Source organism: Somniosus microcephalus, unplaced genomic scaffold, assembly GCF_052327205.1.
Source record: "Somniosus microcephalus isolate GS21.2 unplaced genomic scaffold, FLI_Smic_1.0 unresolved_chr1, whole genome shotgun sequence".
In the NCBI taxonomy this organism is placed as follows: Eukaryota; Metazoa; Chordata; class Chondrichthyes; order Squaliformes; family Somniosidae; genus Somniosus; species Somniosus microcephalus.
The window spans coordinates 152328623-152344333 of NW_028225179.1; the positions used below are offsets into that span (position 1 = coordinate 152328623).

The 15711-nt window shown below is 49.6% G+C and overlaps 1 pseudogene across 1 annotated transcript in view; it reads left to right on the forward strand.

The window, feature by feature from the left end:
• Positions 1 to 221: 221 nt before the first annotated feature.
• The window catches only part of LOC147096266 (butyrophilin-like protein 2), a 32489-nt pseudogene continuing 16999 nt past the window's right edge, over positions 222 to 15711 (forward strand). The window contains exons 1-2 of the transcript XR_015074882.1: positions 222 to 1187; positions 14829 to 14932. The product of XR_015074882.1 is annotated as a butyrophilin-like protein 2 (transcript). The remainder of the gene's footprint in view (positions 1188 to 14828; positions 14933 to 15711) is intronic.

Sequence of the window (15711 nt, forward strand, 5' to 3'; positions counted from 1 at the left end):
CTCGTCGGCCAGGGCTTCTAGGTCCGTGAGGCCGGACGCCACGATCGCTGGGCGGATGCTGGGAGGTAGCTGGCGGATGAACAGCGTGCGGAAGAGGGACCCGGGTGGGCTCTCGTCGGTGAGTGAGAACATGTGGGAGAGGAAGTCTGATGGTGAGGCGTCACCGAGGCCTGGAAGGTCGAGGAGGCGGCAGTTTCGCTGGTATGTTGAGGTCGTAAATTTTTTAAGGAGCGCGGCCTTAAGATGTGCATACTTGCCCTCCTCTGGTGAGTTCTGCAGCGCTATCCAGACCTTCATGACTGTGGAGCTACCGAGTGATGCGACGAGGTAGTCATACTTCGTCCCATCTGTGGTGATGTGTCGCAGCCGGAATCGGGACTCAGCTTGGAGGAACCAGGCTTCGGGCTGGTTTTCCCAAAACTCCGGCAGTTTTACGGAAACTGCGTTCGTGTCCGCCATTGCAGTGCTCGGAATACGTTCTGAGCGTCGGGGTCACCAATGTTGCGGCTGCCGCGGAACACGAATGGAGGCCGAACCGATCTGAGGAACACATGGCTTTTATTACATTCTCTTGAGAGATGGCTGCCTCAGCTCCTCTCTCTGCTAAACCCTAAAAACTGAATGAGGGCGACGCCTTTGAGTACACACTGAGGGCGACGCCCGCTCCTTTGTCATGCCTTAAAGGCAGCATGCTTCTTAAAGGCAAGGTGCCCGATTTATTGTCCACGGACGGAAAAGTGGATTGCGCCAGTTTAGGTGGCAATCCGCCACAGTCTCACACTTTTATTCTGTGATTTTCTCTCCCAATCCCAGGGTCAGCTGAAATCTTCCTTAGATTCTCTCACAGAGAAGAAATCGGCGGTTCAAGAAACGGAGCGATGGCAGAAACAGCTGATTTCCCAAATTAGGGTAAATCTCCGTGTTGATTTTTGAAATTTTATTTTATTTTTTTGTTTTTATTGCAGAAAAAGCCCGGAATTCGTAGTCAGCAGCGAAGTGAAGGTGTTCGCTGTTGGCCCCGAAGTATGCTTTGCACAAGGATCTTGGAATTGAGAAGCTCGTGTTTTCTGACCTTCAGTTCAATTCGTTGAACTGTAGTGGGGATTCCCTTGTTCGCACTGCTGTGACAACAAGCTGTCTAAGCAGCTGATCAAAAGGCAGAATTCTCACAGACCACGAAGAAGGCAGTGAGTAAGCGCTTAAAATTATAACTTTTTAAAATAGTGAGAGCAAAAGAAAGATTGGGGCTTTCACATGGTGAAGAGGCAAACCTGAAATAAAGATAAACTTAAAAAAAATACTGTATTCTTTTGAAAAACTTCTTAAAAATTTTAATATTTATTAAAATGGACAAATTTCACACTGCACAAAATTAAAATGAGTTTTCCAGGCCCTTATCATTTGTTTAGCGGTTGATTCCGGAGATGAGGGGGTTGACTTATGAGGAAAGGTTGAGTAGGTTGGGCCTCTACTCATTGGAGTTCAGAAGAATGAGAGGCGATCTTATCGAAACATATAAGATTGAGAGGGGGCTTGATCGGGTGGATGCGGGGAGGATGTTTCCACTGATGGGTGAGACTAGAACTAGGGGGCATAATCTTAGAATAAGGGGCTGCCCTTTCAAAACTGAGATGAGGAGAAACTTCTTCACTCAGAGGGTAGTAAATCGATGGAGTTTGCTACCTCAGAGAGCTGTGGAAGCTGCGACATTAAATAAATTTAAAACGGAGATAGACAATTTCCTAGCTGATAAGGGAATTAGGGGTTACGGGGAGCGGGCAGGGAAGTGGACGTGCGTCTAGGTTCGGATCAGCCATGATCCTATTGAATGGCGGAGCGGGCCCGTATGGCCTACTCCTGCTCCTACTTCTTATGTTCTTATGTAAACCCCAGTTATACCTAATCCCTTTGGGTCTAACGTTTAGTGGAGAATTTAACAATGAACTTACTGCAGAAGAGCCGAGGTTTTTGTCTGTTTCAATGATTTGGCTGATTACACAGATTGCCGGCTCGGTGGAGGAGTCGGGGGCACAGCACAGCCTGTTTGGGAGCTGTCAATGACTGACCGCAACTTCAGGCATGCAACAAATCCCGAAGTTGCGGTCAGTTTCAAAGGCGGAATGACGGCGAATGCTGCCTGTTCGCTGTCATGCCGACCGCAAATTCCGGGCCATTATTTTTCACATTTCATTTGGTAGGAACAATCGAGCAGTCTGCAGACCCGCATCACATCCGAGTTCGCTAAAATGCACCAGATTCTCAGTGAAAAAAGCAGCCTTTAATCAGAGATCACAGGGAACAAGAGAGGAGGAGCCTAGAAATAATGGAAAAAAATCTTTGAGAGATTCAAGAGAATTTAAATTCTGTTCAGGAAAAGTTCTTAATGACAGATGGAGCAAAATGACACACTGATATTTTTGAAGGTGAGGGATTATATTTTAGTTTAGTTCAGTGAAAGTGCACAGTCACAAATGAGAATTTTGAAATTAATGCAACATTTGCCCGATAATTCTGAACAGATTTAAACCAATCCATTGTTTTGTCTATTCCGGGACGGATCAGTTGTTGTCACTGAAGTAATCTGCGCTCACTCGGATGTCGAACTCCAAACCATCGTCAATACCTTCACCGAAGCGTACGAGAGCATAGGCCTTACACTAAATATCTGTAAGACAAAGGTCCTCTACCAACCTGCCCCCACCGCACAGTGCTGCTCCCCGATTATCAAAATCCATGACAAGGCCTTGGACAACATGGGCCACTTTCCATACCTCGGGAGCCTACTGTCAACAAGGGCAGACGTCGACAACGAAGTCCAACACCGCCTTCAGTGTGCCAGTGCAGCCTTCGGTCGCCTGAGGAAGAGAGTGTTTGAAGACCAGGACCTCAAACCCAGCACTAAGCTCATGGTCTACAGAGCAGCAGTGATACCCGCCCTCCTGTATGCCTCAGAGACATGGACCATGTACAGCAGGCACCTCAAAGCACTGGAGAGGTACCACCAATGCTGCCTCCGCAAGATCCTGCAAATCCATTGGCAGGATAGGCGCAACGTCAGTGTTCTTGCTCAGGCCAACATCCCCAGCATCGAAGCTTTGAACACGCTCAATCAGCTCCGATGGATGGGTCACATTGTCCGCATGCCCGATACGAGACTCCCAAAACAAGCGCTCTATAAGGCATAGCACGAGAGCCCCAGATGGGCAGAGGAAATGCTTCAAGGACATCCTCAAAGCCTCCTTGAAAAAGTGTAACATCCCCACCGACACCTGGGAATCCCTGGCCCAAGACTGCAAAGTGGAGGAGAAGCATCTGGGAAGGCGCCGAACACCTCGAGTCTCTTCGCTGGGAGCAAGCGCAGGCAGTGCAAGGAGCGCACGTCAACCCAAGCACCACCCACCCGCCCCTTCAACCACCGTCTGCCCCATCTGTGACAGAGACTGTAGGTCCCGCATTGGACTAACCAGCCACCTGAGAACCCATTTTTAATGTGGAAGCAAGTCATCCTCGGTTCCGAGGGACTGCCTAAGAAGAATCGGCTTCCCACAATATCTACAGAATCCCGGGAATACCTGCACCCTCCAGGGAATGAGTTGCCATGATCTTGACATTTACATTGTAATTATTTCTGTGGTGCCCAAGTTTAATATTCTCCTGAGACGTGCATTACAATCCAGTTACAGTCCCATGTTGTGAGTGTGTGGGTGTGTCTGGTACGGTGGGTGTGAGTGGAACAAATAAGATTTATCAGAGTAAAAGAGCAGGAACCGGCTCAGTTTAAAAGGGCCCAGTGACAGCACAGCCCCACAGAGTAAAATAGCAGGAACCGGCTCAGTTTAAAAGGGGCCCAGTGACAGCACAGCCCCACAGAGTAAAATAGCAGGAACCGGCTCAGTTTAAAAGGGGCCCAGTGACAGCACAGCCCCACAGAATAAAACAATGGGAACTGGCTCAGTTTAAAAGGAGCCCAGCGACAGCACAGCCCCACAGAGTAAAAGAGCAGGAACCGGCTCAGTTTAAAAGGAGCCCAGTGGCAGCACAGCCCCACAGAGTAAAAGAGTGGGAACTGGCTCAGTTTAAAAGGGGCCCAGCGACAGCACAGCCCCACAGAGTAAAAGAGAGGGAACCGGCTCAGTTTAAAAGGAGCCCAGCGACAGCACAGCCCCACAGAGTAAGAGTGGGAACCAGCTCAGTTGAAAAGGGGCCCAGTGACAGCACAGCCCCACAGAGTGAAAGAGCAGGAACCGGCTCAGTTTAAAAGGGGCCCGGCGACAGCACAGCCCCACAGAGTAAAATAGCAGGAACCGGCTCAGTTTAAAAGGAGCCCAGTGACAGCACAGCCCCACAGAGTAAAAGCGTGGAAGCTGGCTCAGTTTAAAAGGGGCCCAGTGACAGCACAGCCCACAGAGTAAAAGCGTGGAAGCTGGCTCAGTTTAAAAGGGGCCCAGTGACAGCACAGCCCCACAGAGTAAAAGAGTGGGAACTGGCTCAGTTTAAAAGGGGCCCAGTGACAGCACAGCCCCACAGAGTAAAAGCGTGGAAGCTGGCTCAGTTTAAAAGGGGCCCAGTGACAGCACAGCCCCACAGAGTAAAAGAGTGGGAACTGGCTCAGTTTAAAAGGAGCCCAGCGACAGCACAGCCCCACAGAGTAAAAGAGTGGGAACCAGCTCAGTTTAAAAGGGGCCCAGCGACAGCACAGCCCCACAGAGTAAAAGAGTGGGAACTGGCTCAGTTTAAAAGGAGCCCAGCGACAGCACAGCCCCACAGAGTAAAAGAGTGGGAACCAGCTCAGTTTAAAAGGGGCCCAGCGACAGCACAGCCCACCGAGTAAAATAGTGGGAACCGGCTCAGTTTAAAAGGAGCCCAGTGACAGCACAGCCCCACAGAGTAAAAGAGTGGGAACCAGCTCAGTTTAAAAGGAGCCCAGTGACAGCACAGCCCACCGAGTAAAAGAGTGGGAACCGGCTCAGTTTAAAAGGGGCCCAGCAACACCACCGCCCCACAGAGTAAAAGAGTGGGAACCGGCTCAGTTTAAAAGGAGCCCAGTGACAGCACAGCCCACAGAGTAAAAGAATGGAACCTGGCTCAGTTTAAAAGGGGCCCAGTGACAGCACAGCCCCACAGAGTAAAAGCGTGGAAGCTGGCTCAGTTTAAAAGGGGCCCAGCGACAGCACAGCCCCACAGAGTAAAAGAGAGGGAACCGGCTCAGTTTAAAAGGAGCCCAGCGACAGCACAGCCCACAGAGTAAAAGAGAGGGAACCGGCTCAGTTTAAAAGGGGCCCAGTGACAGCACAGCCCCGCAGAGTAAAAGAGTGGGAACTGGCACAGTTTAAAAGGAGACCAGCGACAGCAGAGCCCCACAGAGTAAAAGAGCGGGAACTGGCTCAGTTTGAAAAGGGGCCCAGCGACAGCACAGCCCCGCAGAGTAAAAGAATGGGAACTGGCTCAGTTTGAAAAGGGGCCCGCGACAGCAGAGCCCCACAGAGTGAAAGAGCGGGAACTGGCTCAGTTTAAAAGGGGCCCAGTGACAGCACAGCCCCACAGAGTAAAAGAGCAGGAACTGGCTCAGTTTAAAAGGGGCCCAGTGACAGCACAGCCCCAGAGTAAAAGAGCAGGAACCGGCTCAGTTTAAAAGGAGCCCAGTGACAGCACAGCCACAGAGTAAAAGAGCAGGAACCGGCTCAGTTTAAAAGGGGCCCAGCGACAGCACAGCCCCACAGAGTAAAAGAATGAGAACTGGCTCAGTTTAAAAGGGGCCCAGTGACAGCACAGCCCCACAGAGTAAAAGAATGGGAACTGGCTCAGTTTGAAAAGGGGCCCAGTGACAGCACAGCCCCACAGAGTAAAAGAGCAGGAACTGGCTCAGTTTAAAAGGAGCCCAGTGACAGCACAGCCCCGCAGAGTGAAAGAGTGGGAACCGGCTCAGTTTAAAAGGGGCCCAGTGACAGCACAGCCCGACAGAGTAAAAGAGTGGGAACTGGCTCAGTTTAAAAGGAGCCCAGTGACAGCACAGCCCCGCAGAGTGAAAGAGTGGGAACCGGCTCAGTTGAAAAGGGGCCCAGTGACAGCACAGCCCCACAGAGTAAAAGAGCAGGAACCGGCTCAGTTTAAAAGGGGCCCAGTGACAGCACAGCCCGACAGAGTAAAAGAGCAGGAACCGGCTCAGTTTAAAAGGGGCCCAGTGACAGCACAACCCCAGAGTAAAAGAGCAGGAACTGGCTCAGTTTAAAAGGGGCCCAGCGACAGTGAACAAACCCAGAGTAAAATCACAAAGTGACGTCATAATCAGCAGCGGATCTGGAGGAAATTGAGAAAAGTATTTCCAAAAGGCATTTGATAATATGCCACATAAAAGGTTGTTAAGCAAGATAAGGGAACATGGGGTTGGGGGGTAATATATTAACATGGATTGAGGATTGGTTAACAGACAGGAAACAGAGAGTAGGGATAAACGGGTCATTTTCAGTTTGGCAGCTTGTAATTAGTGGGGTGTCACAGGATCAGTACGTGGGCCTCAGCTATTTACAATCTATATTAATGACTTAGATGAAGGGACCGAGCGAAATCTCTCTCTTCGGCAGACCCTCAGAACCGAGGATGACTTGGTTCCATGCTAAAAATGAGTTCTCAGGTGACTGATTAGTCCAATGCCGGACCTTCAGTCTCTGTCACAGACGGTGGTTGAAGGGGCGGGTGGGTGGGGTGCTTGGGTTGATGTGCGCTCCTTCCACTGTTTGCGCTTGGAGGTGTTCGGCACCTTCCCTCCACTTTGTGTGGTCTGTGTCAGGGTTTCCAGGTGTTGGTGGGGATGTTGCACTTTTTCAAGGAGGCTTTGAGGGTGTCCTTGAAGCGTTTCCTTTGCCCACCTGCGGCTCACTTGCCGTGTCGGAGCTCCAACTAGAGCGCTTGTTTTGGGAGTCTCGTATCGGACATGTGGATGCTGTGGCCCGTCCATCGGAGCTGATTGAACGTGGTCAGAGCTTCGATGCTGGGGATGTTGGCCTGAGCGAGAACACTGATGTTGGTATGGCTATCCTGCCAATGGATTTGCAGGATCTTGCAGAGGCAGCGTTGGTGGTACCTCTCCAGTGCTTTGAGGTGCCTGCTGTACATGGTCCATGTCTCTGAGGCATACAGGAGGGTGGGTATCACTGCTGCTCTGTAGACCATGAGCTTGATGCCGGGTTCGAGGTCCTGCTCTTCAAACGCTCTCTTCCTCAGGCGACCGAAGGCTGCACTGGCACACTGAAGGCGGTGTTGGACTTCGTTGTCGATGTCTGCCCTTGTTGACAGTAGGCTCCCGAGGTATGGAAAATGTCCAAGGCCTCGTCGTGGATTTTGATAATCAGGGGGCAGTACTGTGTGGTGGGGGCAGGTTGGTAGAGGACCTTTGTCTTACGGATGTTTAGTGTAAGGCCCATGCTCTCGTACGCTTTGGTGAAAGTGTTGACAATGGTTTGGAGTTCGACCTCCAAGTGTGCGCAGACGCAAGCATCATCTGCATACTGTAATTCGACGACAGTGGATATGGGACGACCTTGGATCTGGACTGGAGGTGACGGAGGTTTTACAGTTTCCCGTTTGTTCTGTAGATTAGCTCCACTCCAGCAGGGAGCTTACTGAGGGTGAGATGGAGCATTGCAGCAAGGAAGATCGAGAAGAGCATTGGTGCGATGACACAGCCTCCCTTGACCCAGGTCTTTATGTGAATTGGGTCTGTGGTGGATCCGTTGGTCAGGATCACGGCTTGCATGTTGTCGTGAAGCAGGCGGAGGATGGTGACAAACTTTTGAGGGCAGACGAATTTGAGGAGGACACTCCATAATCCCTCATGGTTGACAGTGTCGAAGGCCTTTGTGAGGTCAAAGAAGGCCACGTACAGCAGTTGGTGCTGTTCCCTGCATTTCTCTTGTAATTGACGCGCGGTGAAGATCATGTCCATTGTGCCCCTTAGTGGGCGGAATCCGCATTGCGACTCTGGGAGGAGCTCTTCAGCCACTGGGAGAAGGCGATTGAGGAAGATTCTTGCGATGGCTTTCCCTGTGGCGGACAGCAGGGAAACTCCTCTGTAATTACCGCAATCGGACTTGTCACCTTTCTTGAAGATGGTCACGATTACGGCATCTCTGAGATCCCCTGGCATGCTCTCCTCCTTCCAAATAAGAGAAATTAGTTCATGTATTCGCGCCAATAGTGCTTCTCCGCTATGCTTTAGTGCCTCGGTGGGGATTCCATCTGCTCCTGAGGCCTTGTTGTTCTTCAGTTGCCGGATAGCCTTTTCAACCTCATGTCGGGCTGGGGTTGTGCTGAGGTGGTGGTGGGTAGCATGCTGCGGGATGGAGTCGAGGACACTCATCGAAGACAGAGTCACGGTTAAGGAGATCTTCGAAGTGCTCCTTCCAGTGGGGGCACTGACTGCCTCTCTGTCCTTGATGAGTACCTCTCCGTTCTTGGCCCGCAGTGGGGTAGGACCTTGGGTGCTTGGGCCGTAGGTGGTCTTGACTGCGCTAAAGAATCCACACACGTCGTGGCTGTCAGCTAGCTGCTGGATCTCCTGCGCTTTCTCCACCCACCATCTGTTCTTTTAGTCGCAAGTTTTTTGTTGGACCTCGGCCTTCAGGCGTCTGTAGAGAAATGTATCCATGTTTGCTGACAATACAAAGCTAAGTGGAAAAGTAAGATGTGAGGAGGACGCAAAGAGCCTGCAAAAGGATATAGACAGGTTAAGTGAGTGGGCAATAAGGTGGCAGATGGAGTATAGTGTGGAGAAATGCGAGGTTATTCACTTTGGTAGGAAGAATAGAAAAACAGAATATTTTTTAAATGGTGAGAAACTATTAAATATTGGTGTCCATAGAGATGTAGGTGTCCTAGTACAAGAAACACAACAGAGTCAGCATGCAGGTACAGCAGTTAGGAAGGCAAATGGCATGTTGGCCTTTATTGCAAGGGGGTTGGAGTATAAGAGTAAGGAAGTCTCGCTACAATTGTACAGGGCCTTGGTGAGGCCACACCTGGAGCACTGCGCACAGTTCTGGTCGCCTTAGTTAAGGAAGATTATACTTGCCTTAGAGGTGGTGCAACAATGGGAACGGTAGCATAGTGGTAATGTTAGTGGGCCAGTAATCCCGAGCCCCTGGACTAATGATCCGGAGATGTGAGTTCAAATCCCACCACAGCAGCTGGGGAATTTAAATTCATTTAATTAAATAAATCTGGAAGCTAGTAACATGAAACTATCGGATTGTCGTAAAAACCCATCTGGTTCACTAATGTCCTTTAGGAACACCAGGTCTGGCCTATATGTGACTTCAGACCCACAAAAATGTGGTTGACTCCTAACTGCTCTCTGAAATGGCCTAGCATGTCACTCAGTTGTAACAAACTGCTATGAAACACAATTAAAAAAAATGAAACCGGACGAACCACTCGGCACCGGCTACGGACATGGCAACGGTGCACCCAGCCCAGTTGACCCTGCAAAGTCCTCTTCACCAACATCTGGGGACTTGTGCCAAAATTGGGAGAGCTATCAAGCCTGACATAGTCATACTCACACAATCATACCTTTCAGCAAATGTCCCAAACTCCTCCATCACCATCCCTGGGTGGGACAGGACACACCCACCAGGGGTGGCGGCACAGTGGTATACAGTCAGGAAGGAGTGGCCCTGGGAGTCCTCAACATTGACCCTGGACCCCATGAAGTCTCACGGCTTCAGGTCAAACATGGGCAAGGAAACCTCCTGCTGATTACCACCTACCGCCCTCCCTCAGCTGATGAATCAGTACTCCTCCATGTTGAACACCACTTGGAAGAAGCACTGAGAGTAGCAAGGGCACAGAATGTACTCTGGGTGGGGGACTTCAATGTCCATCACCAAGCGTGGCTCGGTTGCACCACTACTGACCGAGCTGACCGAATGACATAGCTGCCACTCTGGGCCGGAGACAGGTGGTGAAACAACACGAGGGAAAAACCTACTTGACCTCGTCCTCACAAGTCTACCTGTCACAGATGCATCTGTCCATGACACACGAACATCTGTAGCAGTGACCACCGCACAGTCATTGTGGAGACGAAGTCCCGTCTTCACACTGAAGATACCCTTACACGTTTTGTGTGGCACTACCACCATGCTAAATGGGATAGATTCAGAACAAATCTAACAGCTCCAAACGGAACATCCATGAGGCGCTGAGGGCAATCAGCAGCAGAATTGTATTTTACCACAATCTGTAACCTCATGGCCCGGCATATCCCTCACTCTACCATTACCATCAAGCCAGGGGACCAACCCTGGTTCAATAAGGAGTGTAGAAGAGCATGCCAGGAACAGCACCAGGTGCCAACCTGGGGAAGCTGCAACACAGGACTACATGCATGCTAAAAAGCGGAAGCAGCATGCTATAGACAGGGCTAAGCGATCCCACAATCAACGGATCGGATCAAAGCTCTGCAGTCCTGCCACATCCAGTCGTGAATGGTGGTGGAACATTAAACAACTAACAGGAGGAGGAGGATCCATGACTATCCCCATCCTCAATGATGGTGGAGCTGTAAGATGTGCAGAATTACCCCTCGCCCCGTCCAACAGGTTATAGAGTTCGGACTCGAGACTTATGAGAAATTACACCAGACACACGGGTTCTGTCTTTAACCTTTTATTGTTCCTAAGGCAGAGTCTAAACCCCAACCAGTATTCGAGCAGTCCACCAATAATATTACAGGAAATCATACAAACAACCTCCCGCCGATGATCGGTCCAGCATTGATTGTAGGTCCTCGTAAGCAAAAAGACTGGCCAGGCCCCTCCTTCCGACTGCAACCTGATCCTCGTAGGCGAAATGACTGACCAAACCACCTTCTTCTGACTGCAGTGCCGATATTCTTTAGCCATTGTGTTTTATACAGCTTTCCTTGCCCTTTTCAGTAAATCAATCATTCAGAGATAGTGAAATGTTCCTTTAATGTTGGTCTGAGTTGTTTGAGCAGTCAAACGTTCATACTCACACATCCTGTGTGGCTATCCATTAGTTGTCCTTATCACAGCCCAAAATTGTTCATTCACTCCTAAAGTTTACAAAAGTGGCAGAAAACCACTTGGTTGCGGTCCATGGGTTACGTCGTAATCTGCATTTCAAAACGTCAACGGTTTGACTTCTCCCCTTTAACCTCCGAAAAATCATCAGAGATACCGTGTCTGCAAAACTAAGGAGCTTTGTTTATCTCTGTTGTCTATCAAAGCAAATCCCATGTCCCTTATCAGCAGCAACTTTATTTCACTTTGAAAGAAACTTTTGGCCTGGCAAAGCATTTCAATATATATCAAAATTAAAATTAAGAATTAAGTGTCTGTGTATGCTTACAGGACCCAGCACGTGAGTGCAAAACAGAAGACTGAAGTGTTTACAACCATCTTCTGCCAGAAGTGCCAAGTGGATGATCCATATTGGCCTACTCCTGAGGTCCCCACTATCACAGAAGCCAGTCTTCATCCAATTCGATTCACTCCACGTGATATCAAGAAACGGCTGAGCGCACTGCATACAGCAAAGGCTGTGGGCCCCAACAACATCCCTGCTATCATGCTGAAGACTTGTGCGCCAGAACTAGCTGCGCCTCTAGCCAAGCTGTTCCAGTACAGCTACAACACTGGCATCTATCCGACAATCTGGAAAACTGCCAAAGTTTGTCCTGTCCACAAAAAGCAGGACAAATCCAATCCAGCCAATTACCGCCCCATCATCCAACTCTCAATCATCAGCAAAGTGATGGAAGGTGTCATCAACAGTGCTATCAAGCAGCACTTACTCACCAATAACCTGCTCACTGATGCCCAGTTTGGGTACCGCCAAGACCACTCGGCTCCCGACTTCATTACAGCCTTGGTCCAAGCATGGACAAAGGAGCTGAATTCTAGAGGTGAGGTGAGAATGACTGCCCTAGATATCAAGGCAGCATTTGACCGAGTGTGGCATCAAGGAACCCCAGTAAAACTGAAGTCAATGGGAATCGGGGCGGGGGGGGGGAGAAACTCTCCACTGGCTGGAGTCATACCTAGCACAAAGGAAGATGGTTGTGGTGGGCGAAGGTCAATCATCACAGACCCAGGACATCGCTACAGGAGTTCCTAAGGGCAGTGTCCTAGGCCCAACCATCTTCAGCTGCTTCATCAACGACCTTCCCTCCAACATAAGATCAGAAATGGGGATGTTCGGTGATGACTGCACAGTGTTCAGCGCCATTCACAACTCCTCAGATAATGAAGCAGTCCATGCCCACATGCAACATGATATGGATGACGTTCAGGCTTGGGCTGATAAGTGGCAGGTAACATTCGCGCCACAGAAGTGCCAGGCAATGACTATCTCCAACAAGCGAAAGTATAATCACCGCCCCTTGGCATTACCATTGCCGAATCCCCCACCATCAACATCCTGGGGGTCACCATTGACCAGAAACTTAACTGTACCAGCCACATTACTACTGTGGCAACAAGAGCAGGCCAGAGGCTAGGTATTCTGCAGCGATAGTCTCACCTCCTGACTCCCCAAAGCCTTTCCACCATCTACAATGCACAAGTAAGGGGTGTGATGGAATGCTCGACACCATCCAAGTCAAAGCAGCCCACTTGATTGGCACCCATTCACCACCACCACCACCTTAAACATTTATTCCCTCCACCGTGGCTGCAGTGTGTACCATCTACTCGATGCACTGCAGCAACTTGCCAAGGCTTCTTCGGCAGCACCTCCCAAACCCACGACCTCTGCCACCTAGGACAAGGGCAGCTGGTGCATGGGAACACCACCACCTCCAAGTTTCCCTCTAATTCATACACCATCCTGACTTAGAAGTATATCACCGATCCTTCATCGTTGCTGCGTCAAAATCCTGGAACCCTCCCTGAGCACTATGGGAGTACCTTCAACACACGGACTGCAGCAGTTCAAGAAGGTGGCTCACCACCACCTTCTCAGGGGCAACTAGAGATCGGCAATAAATGCTGGCCTTGCCAGCGACGCCCACATCCCATAAACGAATAAAAAAAACAAAGGTTCAATAGATTGATTCCTGGGATGAGAGGGTTGTCCGATGAGAAGAGATTGAGCCTATACTCTCTGGAGTTTTGGAGAATCTCATTGAAACATATAACATATTCTGTGCGGAATTGACAGGATAAATACTGAAAGATTGTTTCCCCTAGCTGGAGAGTCTAGAACGAGGGGGCATAGTTTCAAGATAAGGGGTCGCCCATTTAAGACTGAGGTGAGGAATTTCTTCACTCAGAGGGTTGTGAATCTGTGGAATTCTCTGCTCCAAAGTGCTGTGGATGCGGAGTCCTTGAATATATTCAAGGCTGAGAGCGATAGATTTTTGGACTCCAGAGGAATCACAGGATGTGGGAAAGTGGAGTTGAGGTCGAGGATCAGCCATGATCTTATTGAATGGCAGAGCAGGCTCGAGGGGCAGTACGTATGGCCTACTCCTGCTCCTAATTCTCATGTTGAGGCCTTCAGAGACCGGTGGGCACCGCAGGGACTGGAGGGCATGATGGATAAAGCAAATAATATTGGCCCAGAAATTCGGGTCGGTGGTTTCCCGCGGGTGCAAGCCCCCGACCTGCAATTACCTAGCGCGCTGGCCGTTGAGCTGTAGGCTCGCATGGGATTCCGATCCTGGGCCTCCTCCAACTGCCGGCGCACAGTGCTTGTGTATCCCAGGGGCGCAGTCAGTTCGATGCGTCCCCTGGGATCACGTGGACCATGGAGAGCCAATGGTAGCAGGGAATGCTTCATTCATAAGTTTGACAGGAAGAGCTGTCAAAACAATATAAATACTATAAGCCCCAAAACATCACTAAAACCTCAAATTGTAAAAAAAAAATTACATTTTAAAAATAAACTATAAATTACATGAAATAACTAAACAATAATTTAAATTTTTGAAAAAATTAATTACATTTTCTAACGGGGCTAAAAATAAACTTACCTTTCTTTAAAGTACTTATAAATAATAAACCTGTGGAAAAAATGTTTTAATTTTAATTAATTCACCACTTACCTTGTTAAAAGCAGGCCTTGCGCCTGCTTTTTACATGTGGAACTCCTGGAGACTTACCCTCCCGGAGAAACCTGCAAAAAAAAACATAAGTTCGATGCGCACACACTGCCTCTCCGGCGCACGTGTTCCACCTCTGAACCCCTTCTTTCAGGGGAACAGAAGTGCCGGTTTTCCGGCGCATGCACAGTGCATGCATGAAACCGGCACTTTCGTTGGGCCTACGCGTGAGTTCCCCGTGCGTACTCACCCGTGGAGACCCGAATTTCTGGGCCAATTTGAGTTAATTCGTTTTTGCTTCAGTTGTTAGTTGCGCCCCTCTAAAAAGGGGACACTTATGTTTGGTTTTTCGTTTGATGACTCAGTGTCTCCTGATAGTTTCATTCTGAAAAGGCAACTTGGAGCTGCAGATACCTCAATGAGTTGCAGTTATACCGAAGCACCCACCAATCCCTTGCACAGTTTCACTCTCTCGGTCCCGCCCATTATTGTATCCATTTTGTGGAACTTACATTCCTTTCTCCCCCGAGCGGCTGCTGTTCCTCCTCTTTTTTGCAACCAAAACAAATTAACAAATAAACTAACAAAAATCCAATAACCCTTTAAATAACCCTTCACCAATCAAATTAAAATTTGGTTGTCTAAACTAATTATGCACTCCAGTCCCCGCGCGGCTGCTGTTCCTGTTGTGTGTCCATTAACTCCACATTAAAGAGAGTGGCCCGCTCTGATCCCGCTTATTACAAATTGTTCCTGTGCACAGGTTACAAACTCACCGAAGATGAGCGGGGACAAGGTGCCGGCAGCAAGTTCTGGGTAAGGAGAGTCCCAGTGAGAAGGAAAGCGGCTGCTCAAAGTGTTGGACAGGTCAGTGGGCTCCGGAATATTTCACCACACCGGGAGTTGGTGAGAATCACTGGGATAAAGGGTTCACTTTCGGATTTATCACCGGGGATCAGTGAGCGTGAAATCCGCTACTCAGTCCCGCCCTACAGGCCCTTGAGGGCGGGTCCCGGGGGAGAATCTTCGGTTCTTTACCTGACCAGGGGGAGCAGGCGGCCCCATTCAGGATATGGGAAGAGGCGGGGCTTCTCTAGGGGTAGACGAGAAGGGAATCGTTGCCTCCTCTGGTCTTCCTGACCGGATACTGGGGTTTATATGTTTCCAGCAGCGACTTTCAAACTCTAATGTGCAGGAATTCCCTGGGCTGCGGGGCTTTCGATTGGAATGAGTCCAGAAGGAAGTGAGATTTTCTGTTAAATGGGCCGCAGCACCCCATTACTGGACAGATGTAGGATTTCAAGAACACTGAAATAGCTGAGAAATAGGGCAGAATTTGCTTCAGAAATCCCGTTCTTCCAGCTTCTCCTACTTTCATTACCACCTGTTTGATCCAGTGTTGTTGAGATGTAATTGTTTATTTTCTCCTTTCCTTGAAATGGTTGTGTTGGTGCCAGTCACCAGTATCTCATCCAAGTGGCCATTATTCATGTGTAACCCTTGACCTTGAATGCTGGCAGGCTATTTGGCCACACAGGCATCACAGCCAAGCCTGATTTTGTCCCCAGCCTGTACACTGGGCAGCACGGTGGCATAGTGGTTAGCACTGTTGCCTCACAGCGCCAGGGACCCGGGTTCGAATCCGG